The sequence below is a fragment of the Erpetoichthys calabaricus genome, chromosome 2, assembly GCF_900747795.2.
Source record: "Erpetoichthys calabaricus chromosome 2, fErpCal1.3, whole genome shotgun sequence".
Lineage (NCBI taxonomy): Eukaryota > Metazoa > Chordata > Cladistia > Polypteriformes > Polypteridae > Erpetoichthys > Erpetoichthys calabaricus.
The window spans coordinates 67,329,689-67,343,288 of record NC_041395.2 but is presented as its reverse complement, the minus strand read 5'-3'; positions in this window follow the sequence as shown (position 1 = coordinate 67,343,288).

Here is a 13,600-nt window from a genome sequence, read left to right as displayed (position 1 = left end):
AACCTTTAAGTAGGAAAGAAGAAATTAAGAACCTTTAAGTAGGAAAGAAGAAATTAAGAACCTTTAAGTAGGATAGAAGAAATTAACCCTTTAACCGCCAACTCCCTAAATATTCCCCAAGCCAGGCGAAATCTGAACAATTTTCGTTTTTTTACTTTTTTACATTTTTTTTACATTTTTTACATTTATTCAAGCAGTATTGACCACTAAATGTTGTGCAAGTTGCCAGTGTATACACGAAATCTATAAATGTAACCTGAATTCTCAGCTAAGCAAAACATCTTGATACCAAACCGTGCCCTTTTCAATGGTAGATACTGTCGAAACTGTAAGCGGCCCTTCCACGACAATAAACTTTCATCAACTGCAACTGACGGTCCTGGCATGTAGGGCAACTGAAATGCTTCAAATAAATGATCAATCAAAGGACGTAGCTTGAACAAGTGGTCGCGGTTTGGATCTTTCTTATCTGGCTCGTTTCTGTTGTCATTCAAATGAAAGAATTTCAGCAGCAAAGAGAATCGGTTACGTGTCATGACAGCTGCAAAAATAGGTGTTGCATACATAGGATCTGTAGACCAGTACATCTCAATATCTGGTTTTCTGATTATTCCCATCAACATCAAAATCCCAATGAATTTTTTCATTTCGTTTTCATCAGTGTCAAACCAAGCACGAACACGGGAATGTGGAGGTAAATTGGGATTTTTCTCAATAAACTGTGCTGCATACAGATTTGTCTGATGAACAAAATGTCTGATCAAATCAGGTGACACAAACAGCTCATAAAACTGCTCAGCAGTGTAATTGTTTACATCAACAATAAAGCCACACGTTCCCTCAAACGAATGCAGAAAAGGTAGTTCACCACGGGCAGCAGCGCAGCTGAGATGCTGGGGATACACCCACTCAGCGCCGTCATCCGATGCATCTTCATTCACAGTATCATGCAGCGCACGTTGCTGCTCATCACTGTCGCTAAAATCTTCTTCAGAACTGCTACAATCATGATCAGAACTGTCCAAAATCGCCTGCAAAGCCTCACTTGAAGTCAGTTTACATTTCGCCATATTCACAGCTGTTACATGCGAATCACGTCACATGACCGGCCAAAACAACCACAGACTTGTCGAAATACAACGTAGTAATAATACCCACGCCAAACCGTCAGTTATACTACTTGCCAGGCATTCATATAACCACAGGCAAATGTGCCGGATAATTCCGGCAGTATGGCGTTAGCAATAAAACAACGGTGCCGGATATATCCGGCAGAGGGCGGTTAAGGGGTTAAGAACCTTTAAGTAGGAAAGAAGAAATTAAGAACCTTTAAGTAGGACAGAAGAAATTAAGAACCTTTAAGTATAAAAATACTAAAGTCTTTCAAGAAAAGCTAAGTTTATAGAAGATTCATTTTTCCCTTTTTTTGCCTTTTATTCTACATGTGTAAATATTTTTTCTTTTATTCTTGTTTGGATCATTCGCTTTTAACTTTCACTAAAAACCTTTAAAACGAACTCTTGGACTCTGTGAATTCTTTTGACATGCGTCTTACCCGTGCCTGATGACACCTTATATTTTTGCAGCTACACACAAATTTGTCACAGTCATGTGAGTGGTGGGCAGTATCAGGGATGGTACATCGATTGTAATACTACCCCAGGACTTGAGAGGGTGCTGTGATTTAAACCTTCTCCTGTTTTATCTACAGAACAGAGGATGCAAGAGTCAAAGACAACCGAAGACACACCCACTTCAGCACAAGTTCCTCTAATGCCAGAGCAGACCTATAAAGGCCACCATTCTACCTGAATAGGCAGTCTAATACAGTCCATGAGACTGGAAAGACAAACTCTATTTTACTTGCAAATTTCTTTAACTTGTGCAGTTTATTTATGCAATAGACAGAGATCACTGGCTGGTACTACAGCTCTTCATCTGTGTTGTCTCATATCTTTTACAACATAGACATACAGTATATATGTACCATATGTATTCATTCATGTAATCTATTCACTTTCTGAATGCACAGTTTTGTTTTTTTTTACAGTTTATCCCACTTGCATTTGGCAATGTGCTGCACAGCACATTTAGGCCTGCAGACATACCTGTTCATATAGAGACAGTATACAGCATATGTAAGAGATTCAATTCAATTCACTTTATTTTTGTTTATTGTAGTTTCTTCATTGAGTACAGGCCCAAAATACTGCAGCAAGCTTACAGCTATAAAGCAGACTTCACGATATATTGCAGATACATAACTTAGGTTAAACACTGAATAAAACAACAAATAGATAAACATAATCAAATTGTGACAAGATAATTTCATTAGTGTTATAACTGATATAATGTTGATTGACAACAAAAGCAAGAAAAAAAAAAACTCCAGTCATTCCTGGAGAAAAAAGCCTTCGTGAGGTCCACAGTTCGTTATAAGAAATAAAATGAAAAAGTTGGACAAAGTCATAATTCTGGTGACCTCATCTATCTGGCCACCAATTCTTCTGGGCATTCCGCAGTATTTATGCTGGGCAGTTAAATAACAAAAGTAAATCTTTCAACCTTTGATTTCAAAGCTCCGTTTATCTCTGGGGTCTTTTTCTTGGGCAGGGATAACATCTTAGCAGTATAGCAGCTGCACCAAGTGCCACAGCAGCATGCTAAAAAAAGAAACAGACTAGAGGAGGGCCAATAATTAGATTTAATGCCATGATTATTTTTTTATTCTTAAATGAAGAATATAAATATATGGAGAAAAACTGACAGAACATGCAAAGGATTTAGAGACCATGACAGGTTTTGAACCAAGTCTCCTTGCAATGAGAGGCTGCTGTGTTAACCAATGAGCCACCGAATCATTACAACATGAACGTCAACATGAAATGGAATATGTTTTTTTTGGAATATATCTTACTGGCTGGCTGGGTTATACAGGTCATCATATGAGGTAGCTCAGCCCAGACATATACAGTATACAGTAGAATGCCCAGGAGAGGGTGGCCGATCAGTCAGCTGAGGTCTCCAGGACAGTGGCTGTGTCTCACTCTCTGTTCTACCTGAGAGTCGACCCCCTAGAGGTTTATTTTCTCCAGAGATGCTGCTGACTGCTTTTTTTCCTTTCATCCATTGTCAACTGGCCATAGATCAACAGCAATGCTAATGGACAGATGTTGTTAGGGTCCATATACTGTATGTTAGTGAGTTTGGAACTGTTTCGTCTTCCTTTCTGTTTTATCAAATCTGTGTCTTTATGTTGTAATATAGACGCTATATAGCGCTTGACCCGGCACAGACTGACGCAGAGGCACGTACTTAAACAAAGCACACTTTTATTTTTCTTCAGCCGTGGGGCACGCCTTCCCCGTGTCCCACAGGCCCAACAAAGTCCCAAAACACTCACAAATATTACCACTACACTCTTCTCTTCTCTTCTTCACCACCACTCCTCCTCAGGCTTAGTCCTCCTCCTCCTGACTCTGGCTCTCTCGAGTGATGGTGGCTGGCCCTTTTTATACCCCACCCAGAAGCGTTCCAGGTGCTTGGCCACCTGGTCCTAATTACCCTTCCGGGTGGGGCTGAAGATATGACCAACCAGGCTGCTGACTCCATGCAGCTCCCCCTGGCAGCCATCCGAGCCCCCAACCAGGCTGTGGAGGAATCCATCTCCCAAGGAGCCATGCGCCAGGTTGGGGAATCATTGGCTGCCAGGGAGGCTGCCACCAAGCGTCCCGGGGGAGGTACTGAGGTGACCATGGCTGCTCCCCTGGAACAGATGCAGCAGGGGCGTCCCTGCCGGGCATGGGACCCGGCTGTCCTTCACAATGTGTATGCAGTATTGAATTAGCAATTTGTAAAGTTTGTACTTGAATTTACCTGTGGATTTGTCACAGCGCTATGCACCTGAACTTAATGAAAAGTGCTATACAAAAATAATCCAAACTGAATTTATTATAAAGCTGGGCTTGTGTAAGGGAACTGTGTTGAAAACAAATCACTTATTTTATTTGACTACTGACTATTGACTAATTACTATTTTCTTTCTGAATTATGCGTTCTTCACATCAAACAGACCAGTATAATGAAAAATGACTACATTATGCCTCAAAGCTTGAGTGTGATATAATCTTACCGAATAACAAAAACAACATTAATGACTAATTAATCTTACAATCAAAAACAGCTCTTTTGACACCCAGTTAAAATGTGAGTGTTTTAAACATACGGCCATTAAGCGCATAGCGATCCTCCTTCATTGAGATTCTATTGCTATTTTTTAACTCTGGAAGTGACCTTCTGCAAAGTGACAAATTTATGATTTCATCTTTCTAAAATCATTTGATTATTTGCAGGAATTAACTGACTGATAAGATAACATAGCAAAGCTCACGTGTAAATTAATCTGGTAAAGTAAAAAAAGATTTAGGCTGAATTTTCTGGGATCCCTATAAAAACACTCAGACAGCCATTAAAGGATTAGTATATCCTAGAGAAGGGATCTGATTAAATGGCAACAGGGCCAGTGTCATAGTTTGTAAATCAGCACAGTTATCACAAAGTTTGTTGAGCAGGATGACAGCAATGTAATGTGGCAATAAAACAGAGGATGTGTTACCAGACTGAGGGGGAAGAGAACTCACTCCACTGCCACTTTTAGGAGTAATAACCAACCAGCTATTTCCTGAACTTGCTTAATGTAAGTGGTTTAGAAATACGTTTGCTAATAATCTTTCAGATAACTGATGCACTTGGTTGCAGTATTACTGTTACAAAGTGCTATCGTAGGAACTTGGATTACCCTCGTTTGAGTTGCTGTTTTTGGACCAATGTCAACTATGCTGCTCTTAGGGAGTGAGCAGGGCTGGTATTGACAGAAAAGGGAATTATTCATCGGAGCAGGTGTCAAAGAGCTTTGTGTAATTATGTGACCCTTAGCTACAGAAATTCTGCATGAAAACCTACTTGTCTAATATATAAAACTAAGATGTCCACATTTGGGGTAAGCAAGAGGGTGGAATGCAACAGGGAGTGCCCAGATTGCGGTACAAAACACACTGGGGGATACTTGACCACTTGTAAAGGTGAATAAATGACCAGATTTAGAAGAGTAAAAATAGACTTCAAATTACAGAATCATCCTTTACATGTTTCTATAATAAACGAAGAGCCAAAAACGATATCCCAATTTATTCAAATAATAGCTCAGCAGTGTGTGAGGACATAGTTTCAGACGAGATAAGATATGTTTTCACTAAAATGGAGTGTTGACATTATTATTCATTCTCCACTAATTCCTGCCACAGTGTTTTGCCTCTGGCTCGATACAGTATTGCCCCCTGCTTTGCCCCTTTTCATACAACAGGGTCTTATGTTGCTAGGTAACAGTTAGCCCAGCACCTGTTGCATTATTACACATTTGCAGCACTTCTTTAGTTCAGGATTTTACTGACTTGTTGCTTCGTTTGAGGGTCATTTTGTCTTAGTCTCCCCGTGTCTAAATTGCATTGGCAAAACATTTCTATTTATCTTTTGGTCACTGGAATAACCTCATGACTGTTATTGTAAATTTATAACTCAAAGCATTACATTCAATTCTAGTCGTGTAGTGCAGTTCAAACCTTGGGATTGGGCACTCTTTGTAGAGTTCATATGTTCTGCATGAGTGATTCTTAATGTTTTTCTTCTCTTGTCTATCTTTTTTGACTACTTTGCAAATCTTTTGTCTTTCTGATGCTTATTTATATTGTTATGATGGTGACATCATCATGCTGTCATTTTACATTACATTAAGGCTAAACATATCACCATTTGGTGCTTATTTTTCATGGCTGCAGCCAGGTCTTGAAGTGAGCCAGTATGCACTGTGACAGAACCACTAGGGGGCGTGCCAGCCACCCAACCCAACACAGACATACGCAGGAGGCACACAAATTTTATTTCTTTGTTTTTTTTCTTCACTCATGGCAATGCCTTCTTCATTATCACAAGTATAAGACACAGTCACAACATTCCTCTTTCCTTCTCTTTCTCTCCCCCTTGACAAGCTTTGTCCACCTTCCACCCGACTCTGGCTCCCGGAATAGTGTCTGCTGGACCCTTATATAGGTCACCTGGAAGTGCTCCAGGTGCTCGTTGACCTACTTCCGGCAGCACTTCCGGGTGTGGAAGGAGAACTGCCCACACGGGTTCAGGTATAGTTGCAGCACATCCTGGTGGTCCCCCTGGATCCCAACAGGGCTGTAACGAACTCCAATTTCCATACAGCTGGTACAGCTGTCATCCAAGGGTGCTGCCATCTAGCATTCCAGGGAAGGTGATGCTCTGTCCACACTTGCTCCACCAGTCCTTCCAAGGCAGAGGTGTCCCGGCCGGGCAAGGGCCCTGGCCATCTATGACAGCACCAAGAGATTTCCATTCTTTATTGCAGCCCATGGTTGTTTACCAGCACCTGAAACACCACATTCTTCGATCTAATAAGCTAACATCATCCTGATTGAAACTCCAAGGGGACATACTCCAGCCCCTGTCCCCAATCTAGTGTATAAATATCACCACAATTGAAACTACAAGAGGGTCCAACTTCCCTCCTTCATTGCTGTTCAGTCTAAAGTTCTAATATCATTACGCTCGCCAACTCCATGGGGGACACCCTCCCCCACAAAATGAAAAAGACATTGAATGCAATATGCAATATTTCAGGAGGAGAACCTGAAAGCTGACAAAAGCAGAGAGTGATGGCACTTATTTGTTTCCACATTATGCACTGCATATTATGTACAGTGATGACAGCAGCCGCAAACCAAATGACCATCAGAGTCATGATGCATGATGTTATCAAGTGACTGATATTTAAGATGGCAGCTCAGTAAAACGATAAAGGAGAAGAGAATTAAAGGTATTTCACACCAACCGAGCAAGAACAGATTTTGAAAAACTAATAAAATCCAAAAATGTTCACGTTTTGTTCTCTGCGATTTTTCAGGTAAGGAAGACAGATGTTTCAAGGTGATGTAGTTTTACACACTTATCATGGTGCTGGACAGTTGCAGCGTGGTGCACGTTGATTAACTCATGCAAGTAAGAATTTCACTGTACTCTGTACGTGTGATAACAATGAGCTTACAAACCTATAATTCTGAAGTGTAACAGTTGTGGAAGAAATTAATCTTTTTTGTCTTGTATTTGCAACATCAAAGCTGTTGTATGAATTGAAAAAACCTTTCAAGTGTTTAATTTCCAAATTTTTGGTTAAAGATTCTTTCTAGTTAGTGTTAACATTTGGTTTCTGTTCAGTTTTTTTGACCACTGATTTTTGTCCTCTTCATAATGAACATTTGTCTGTCTGTTCGACTTTGAATTAGCCAACTCCCTACTAATTGTATTCATTTTTTGAGTCTTTCCTTTACTGCATCTCCAAGTGTACACAACATCTACATTCCAAAGACACATAGATTTGGTTAACTGGTGAGTCTAAGATGGGTCATTATACCCTTTAATCATGTGGCACTCTGTCTAGAATAGGTTTCTATTTTGTGTCATCTGCTGTTAGGGTGGGCATCAGCTCCCAGTGACCTAAAACGGGATAACAAGGACAGTGGCTTATTGGCCAATTGTTCTCACAATTTCTGAGACATGTTATTTAAAAGATATAATAAACTGTGTGGCAGGCGGCCAGAACCCTTACCTGGCCAGAACGACCAGAGTGTGGAAGGACCAGGGGAGAGAGTAATTTCAAGACAGTTTCTCCCCCAGGCTGACAGAGGGCAGCTCCCTTGGTTTCCAGCTTGGCCACGGGTCATGAGCATGGGAGCTCAACCCCAGGGGGCGCATGGACCTTTCCAGGGCCTTATTTGGCCACACTTCCACCACACCTGGAAATGTGGCCAGAAGAAGCTCTTTGGGCACCTGGAGTCCTTGCGGGTGCCCTATAAAAAAGAGGCAAGTGTCACCATTCAATGGCCAGAGTTGGGAGGAACAGGACAAAGCCGGAGGAGGAATGGAGGCAGAAGGACTGGTGGCAAGAAGGGACTGTTGTGGTGTGTTGTGTCGTGGTGTTGGTGATTGTACACTTTAAAACTGTGCTGGGTGCAAACTGGTGTCCTGCCTGTCTGTGTCTAAAAATTGAATAAAGCAAACATGGTCCCATTTTACAGGTACAGTGCAGAAGGAATACAAAGGATAATAGAAAAGCAAGTAGATCTTTCTATGGATTAATGGATATGACACAGACTTTAGATAGATAGATAGATAGATAGATAGATAGATAGATAGATAGATAGATAGATAGATAGATAGATAGATAGATAGATAGATAGATAGATAGATAGATAGATAGATAGATAGATAGATAGATAGATACTTTATTAATCCCAAGGGGAAATTCATATACTCCAGCAGCAGCATACTGATAAAGAACAATATTAAATTAAAGAGTGATAACAATTTTAAACTGAGAACTGAACTTGAATAAAGAAGACAATGAATCTAATCAAAGGTGATCAGCAATTATTTTGTATTTATCCATATCTTAATGGAGTGAGTGGTTTCCTCTTGTTCATAAGAGGTTTGTTAGCTGTGTTAAGCAAATAAGAATATTATAAGTATTGATGATTCAGGGCCACATGATTTAGTTAAGGCCAGGCTTGAGTTAGCAGCCTTAATATAACCCAAGAAAGCATTTACTCTGCACCCCACACCCACTGAGCAACAGCAATTTTTAGTAATAACAAAATAAAAAATGTTAAGGTTAATTATCCAAAAGTTTTCCGGTAAGACAGTTAAACACACTTATCATGGTACCAGAGAATCACCAGATGTTGCATGTTAATTAGCCAACGTAAGTAAGGATTTCCCTGTACACTATACACATGAAAGCAATGACCTTATAAACCTAAAATTCACAAGTCTAACATTTTTTTGTAGAAGAAATTCACCTCTTTTGTCTAGGCAGTTTATGATGATTCTGCTTTGTTACATCTCTTACTTATGATATTTGAAAGGAAATACCAATTTTCCTAAGGTATCTATTTGTTTCTGGGTAAAGGAGACAAATTTAATTTGATTTCTTGAAATGAAACGACTGCACCTTGGAAGAATTACTTGAATATACAGTATGTATATTTAACAATAAAGTGCAAAACTATTCTTTGACAGTGTAAAAAGATTAATTCAGCGGCAGAAGAGTGCTAGCTGTTTAAAGTTGTTGACTATTCTGGGAAGTTTTATAAAACATGCCAAAAATCTGACTCAGGTGTTACACAGAAATGAACTGATTTCTACTCAGTGATGTCATCTTAGTGGGTCTTTATTTAAAGGAATCTTCTTCTTGTTCTTTTGGCTGCTCCCATTTAGGGTTCACCACAGCACATAATCCGTCTCCATCTATCCCTGTCCATTACATCATTTTCTGCCACACTGACTGTCTTTATGTCCCCTCTCACCACATCCATAAACCTCGTCTTTGGCTTTCCTCTTTTCCTCTTGCTTGGCAGTTCCATGTTCAACACTCTTTTCCTGATGTACCCCTCATCTCTCCTCTGCATGTGCCCAAACCATCTCAATCTAGTCTCTCTCACTTAATCACCAAACTGTCATGCCTGTGTTGTCCCCCTAACATACTCATTCCTAATCCTGTCTACCTTCATTACTCAGAGCGAAAATCATAGCATCTTCAACTCTGCCACTTCCAGCTCTGCCTCCTGTATTTTCATCAGTGCCACAATCACTAAACCATACAACAAAGCTAGTCTTACTACCATTTCATAGACCTTCCCTTTCACTCTTGCAGGTACTCTTCTATCACAAATCTCTCCTGCCACTCTTCTCCACACAGTACACCCTGTCTGCACTCTCTACTTTACCACTCTGCTGCACTCTGCATAGCTTTGGACCGTTGAACCCAAGCATTTACCTTCTCCATCTCTGCTCTTTGTAGTCACACCCTTCCACCACCTTCCCTCTCATTCACGCACATGTATTCTGTCTTACTTCTATTGACTCTCATTCCCCTTCTCTCCAGTGTGTACCTCCACCTCTCCAGGTTCATCTCAACCTGCTGTCTACTCTTACTACAGATCACAAAGTCATCCGCAAACATCATAGTCCACAGAGACTCCTGCCTGACCTTATCTGTCAACCTGTCCATCACCATTGCAAACAGAAAAGGGTTCAGAGATGAACCTTGATGTAATCCCACTCTCACCTTGAACCAGGCTGTCATTCCTACCGCACACCTCACCACAGTCACACTATCCTCCTACATATCCTGCACTACCCTCACATACTTTTCTGCTACACCCAATTTCCTCATTCCTCTATTTAAAGGAATACTCCACCGAAAAATGATGTTTTTTAAAATGTTCCATACCCTATGTAGTTTGTTGTGGAACAGCAAACAGGAAAAACGTCCATATAAAAAGAAATCTAATTCTCACATAATTTCCATATCTGATATCCATTTGTATGGTCAAAACGTGCAAAAAACGTGTCTGCATTTTTTGTTAAAATATTTTTAACTAGCCAACCCGCGGCATAGCATACGCTGCAAAATTATGTATTGATGGGTGAACACTTCCTGAAAGACACAGTTGTCCAAATGGGGTTGGTTTTGAGGATATGACTGTAGGTGAATGAAAAGATGGAACTCTGGAGAGGGCAACATACAATACAGCATTTTACATGCTGCATACAGCGATTCAGATCGAAGCATAGACACTGCTAAGACCATGGGAAACCCCTCGCAAACTGTTTTACACGCTGCATACAGCGATTCACATCCGCGACAAACAAATAGTTTTACACGCTGCATACAGCGATTCACAATCGCGACAAATATGATTCTTCTCAGATGGTGCTATCGCCTCCACCCTCGCTCTCGAAGCATACACACTGCCTGGTCATGTGCCCGCTCGCAAGAGCAACTCACGGAGACCCGCCCACCAACTCTAAGACCATGGTATGTAAAACAGTTTGTGATGGTAGACGCGGTCGTACGTCATAACCGAAAAGAATACAGTGGAACCTCAGTTCATGACCATAATTCGTTCCAAAACTCTGGTTGTAAACCGATTTGGTCGTGAACCGAAGCAATTTCCCCCATAAGATTGTATGTAAATACAATTAATCCGTTCCAGACCATACGAACTGTATGTAAATGTATATTTTTTTAAGTTTTTAAGCACAAATATAGCTAATTAAACCATAGAAAGCACAGCGTAATAGTAAACTAAATGTAAAAACATTGAATAACACTGAGAAAACCTTGAACAACAGAGAAATCTAACACTGCAATAGTTCGCGCTATAGCACTACCAACCGCTGGGTAAAAACACTTTTTTTAATGAGTTTTAAGCACAGGGAAAAAAAATGAACATTTGAAAAAATCCGTAATTTAATAAACCACCAAGAAAAGTAACATTGCAACAATGCACACTACTAACCGATCGCTGTAAACAGAAGTGAAAACAAAATCAAGCTCAGTGCATTCTTTAACTGCCTTCTAAACCTTATGAGTCCAGCCCTCTATCTCTCTCGCGCTGCCTGTGTGTGTGCGTCTGTCTCTCTCTGGCGCTGCCTGTGTGTGTGCGCGGTTCTCTTTCTCGCGCTGCCTCTGTGTGTGTGTGTGTGTGTGTTGCACAGGAAATGCACAGGGAGAGACTGAATATGTACAAATCGAAAGGGAAACTGGCTTGTTCGTATACTGAGTGTGTGGTCGTGAACCGAGGCAAAAGTTTGGCGAACTTTTTGGTCGTAAACCAATGTGTATGCGTACTGAGACATTCGTGAACCGAGGTTCCACTGTAATGAAAAGTCAACGTGGCTCAGAGGTGCATGTGTAGTGTAGCAGAGACGAACCCAAATGATGCCCTGTTTTGTGAGTTGCTGCGTCTGAGTTGGTGGGCGTGGCTCTGCGAGTTGTCGTCGTATCCAATGATGCCATATTTTGTGAGTTGCTGCGTCCAAGTTGATGGGTGTGGCTCTGCGAGTTGTCGTGATATCCAATGGTCTTAGAGTTGGTGGGCGTGGCTCCATCCTGCGTGCTTCCATGGGTGTCTTGCTTGCGCTGGCGGCGGCTTAGTGAATTATTAGTTATTTCCTGAAAACTCTGCATTGAATGTAAACAGGAAATATGTCATTCCCACAGTGCTGTGTATTTGAATTGAAGATCTACCTCTCTCCCTCATTCATTGGTCAAAAAAACTGCCTTTAACTCAGACGCAAAGTATTCTGTTAGGTGTTGCAGTTGACATTTTAAATGTGAAGCCAGGAGGGCACCAAGCCTGGTCTGACATGAACCCTTTCCACAGAGACAAACCATACTGAGGTAAAGTTCAAAATGTACAGTAAATAGACTATTTACATACACAAACATATAGATATTAATATACACTATTAACAATACACACCCCGATAACCTATGGCACATGACAAACTACTACTTAAACACAAACAGTTCAAAAAACAGTCTAGTTAGCAGATGATGTTGATGAGTGACAGATAAAACACCCAAGTGGACAGTCTTTCAGAAATATACAAACCTTGTCCTATGATGTAGATGAATGTCCAAAGATGATTTGGCCCATAATGGAAGGAATGTACTCAGAGTAAAAACAACTCCAAATGAACAAATCCCATGAACAAAAAGATGATGAATAGCATAGAATTCAAATAAAGAATTATAATCCATGTGGGAAATGATGAGTTTATAATCAAAAATGAGTAAAGGAAAAATGATTTGCTGCAGCTGTGAAAAATGCTTAAAGAAAAATGAGACACTTTTGAACAAACCAGTGTGCTTTTAAAAGTTTGCGGCATCAAGGCCTCCCAACAGCCCCTTCACAGTAGGCCCTGGCAGTGATCTCCCTGCATGCTGGGAGATGTAGTTCTTCTCAGGTAATGCTGTAATGGCACAGCCAGGATTGTTGCCCTGACTCAAATTTATTTCTTGTTTATTTACTCTTTTTGTTTTTATTCAAATATCATTTTAAATATTGCATTATGTTTTTGCTTCTTTTTTTCTTTCTGTGTTTTATTATCTGTGTTTTATTTTAAGCACCTTAAGCATGGGAAAGGCACTATATAAATAAAATGTATTATTATTATTATTATTGTTATTATTATTTCTTAATGATTGGTAAAGTTGTAGTATGTTAACATTATATGTTCTACTTTGTTTTGTTAAAGCCATGCCACATGACTTTTCCAGAGATTTTCAGTGGTAGCTTTCATTCACATAATCGTAACGAGTTGAAGGCAGTTTGCTGTAAACTTCCATGAAGGTCGGTTGTGTAGTCTGACATGCCCATTGACTCACTCCAACAAGTCTGTGACTCGGCTTGACAAAATCAAACAGGCTTGGTTTTCTCTTTAGTTGTAGAGGTGGGCTCTGTGTGCATGTGAGCTCACAATCAATTAATGCTCACCCAAATGTACAAAGTACTATTCGTCAATGTGGAATCAGGAATGTGGTAGTTATAAACTTCAAAAACAGAAGAGAATCTTGTCTGCCTGATGTCTTGTGTTTTATGTACCATGACAGAATGGAAAAAGAGGGTTGAGTCTGCATACTGAACTTGCCTTAGCTGTTAATCCTTCGTATAGC